Source organism: Capsicum annuum, chromosome 10 (genome assembly GCF_002878395.1).
Source record: "Capsicum annuum cultivar UCD-10X-F1 chromosome 10, UCD10Xv1.1, whole genome shotgun sequence".
Lineage (NCBI taxonomy): Eukaryota > Viridiplantae > Streptophyta > Magnoliopsida > Solanales > Solanaceae > Capsicum > Capsicum annuum.
The window spans coordinates 152,892,531-152,894,879 of NC_061120.1; the positions used below are offsets into that span (position 1 = coordinate 152,892,531).

At 36.2% G+C, this 2,349-nt stretch overlaps 1 long non-coding RNA gene across 1 annotated transcript; it reads left to right on the forward strand.

Annotated features, from left to right (window-relative positions):
- The first annotated feature begins 663 nt into the window (after window positions 1–663).
- On the forward strand, window positions 664–1,285 carry LOC107845090. The gene is made up of 3 exons (XR_001666712.2): window positions 664–777; window positions 856–942; window positions 1,017–1,285. It is a non-coding gene; the product is annotated as an uncharacterized LOC107845090 (long non-coding RNA).
- Window positions 1,286–2,349: the final 1,064 nt, after the last annotated feature.

The window sequence follows — 2,349 nt, forward strand, 5'->3', positions numbered from 1 at the left end:
CTACTCTCTTGCGTGCCTTCTCAGATGCTTATTATGGTGGGTGCCTCAACACTCGTCGTTCGACCACTGGGTATTTTGTGTTTTTTGGAAACTCCTTTCTATCTTGAAAGTCAAAGAAGCAAGCAACGGTGTTCAAATTATCCACCGAAGCAGAATATCTTGCCATGTCAACTACTTGCACCTTTATCTCAAATTTCTCTTTCACTACACAAACTCAAAATATAATATTTCACATCTCCCCAAAATATTACTTCTCCTCATAACTGCACAAAAAAGAAAATACTCTTTATATAAGTGTAATATTTCTTTCATATAGTAAATGAGAGAGTAATGAGATATTAAGTGAGTAGATATTAAGTGAGTTACAAGGAACTAAAGGCCATATTAAGTGAGTAGATAGTAAGTGAGTTATAAGGAACAAAAGGCCATATATATAAGTTTTAACATATTTTAGCCAACTAATGGCTTTTTTTAGGTTTACTTTGGACTTTTATTAATAATTTAACCCAATCCAAACATGAATGGACCAACCCATCCAACAAACTACCAAATTGATCCAACATATAAATTGGACCGGTCCACATACTGACTCGGTCCAAATGAAAAAAGGAAATAAAATGAATAGGGTTTCTAAATTGGAGCTCAATTGAGCTCACTCTCATTCCGCCGCCTCCTCTATGTTTGTCTTCACAAATCTCCACTTTGAACTGCTTCTGCTTTGGGTGATTAACACCCTTCCTTGGTTGATTAGTTTGATTTCCTTTCCATCTTGCTAGAGTAAGTCCTTTGCTTCTGTTGTTTAGTTTCTATCCTCTTCTCCATTACTACTTAACCCATGCTCTTCTTTGTTTCTAGCTGGTTTCTTCAGTGTAAGGATGTAATTGATACTTTTTGGTGCTAACAACTTGGGTCTTGTCCACTTAAGATTGATATTGTATCCAGGTAACAGATCCCACCTCTTATACTTCCAATCTTGACTTGTTTTGTCCTTCAACTGAATCTCTTTGGATGTGTAGTTATAGCAGGGAAGGAGATTGTGAGAAGCTCGGACCCATATATGATTGGATGCTATCAATGACATCAATCGCATACACTGATAATCTAACCGTGTGATCCCCCAATCTACTAAAAATCTAATTTTGTTGGCTGGTATAGATAGTCTAAGTAGTAATTCCCTCTTTTTGTGAAGCTTTGATGGTTATAAATTGTAGCATGTGAACTACTTATCTTGAATCTACCCAGTCTTATTAGCCTTAGTACCTCTTTATCAATGACACTCTCAAGTAAGGACATTGTTGCTTGTCACTATTTAAAATCCTCTTTCCTATACTTGGTAGCTGATTGAATGTTGTGTACTTAAATTCCTGCTTTTCTAGTGCGAGTTTGCAAGATAATCATCTAATTGATTGTCCTCCCTGTATATGTGTTGAAAATATACCTGCTTAGCTGATAATACCTACCATATTAGACTTATTTTATCTGTTATTTTCCATGGTACTTCCCATTGCTTTGTCAACAATTTTTGCATAAGTAGTGAATCAGTCTGCATAAGAACCTTCATCTGCTTTGATTTACAGTAGTGTAATGTTGCTTGTAGAATAGCCATAACCTTTGTTTCCATGCTATTGGTGTCTTCCATTATTGCTCCTTCTGCATGCATCAAATCACCCTGTGTGCCCCTAAGACAAAAAGCCCAAGAACTACTACCACCATTCCATTTAGAAACACCATCAAAATTATACTTCTCCCAATTTGTCTCTGGTAGTTTCCATAACACTGGAATTGCTTTTAGTCTTGGATTCATCTGATTGAGCTACTTCAAAATGTCTGGCCATTCCAATGGAAAGTCTATAGCTGGTTTTCTCACTTTCAATAGCATTCTTATATGCCTAGTAACATTGAAAATTAGCCTCCGTACTGTTACTTCTTTGCCATCATGTTTTAAAGAGTTCCTTCTTTTTTCACAGTTCCCACATAATCACCCTAGGAATTGCTCTGAAATATACTTTCTCTCTTGCTTTCACTTGTGCCTCCCACCATCTAGAATTGTATTTCTTAAACTCAACTCTTTTATATTAATACCTACAAAAGAAGAAAAATAGGACCAAATCCTGTTAGCAGTATAAGATCTCAGTAGCACATGAGACATAGTCTTCTGAGTTGGATTCTGACAACACCAATATTTGGATGGTCCCTCTATTCCTCATCTTTTAATAGTAGTATCAAATGAGATCTTACCTTTTCTCCATATGAAGAAACAAATCTTGAAGGGCACACCTTCTATCTATATCTGCTTATAGATCTCATTAGGCCGCTCTCTGTATCTCATATATTGCCAAGATGGGCTTA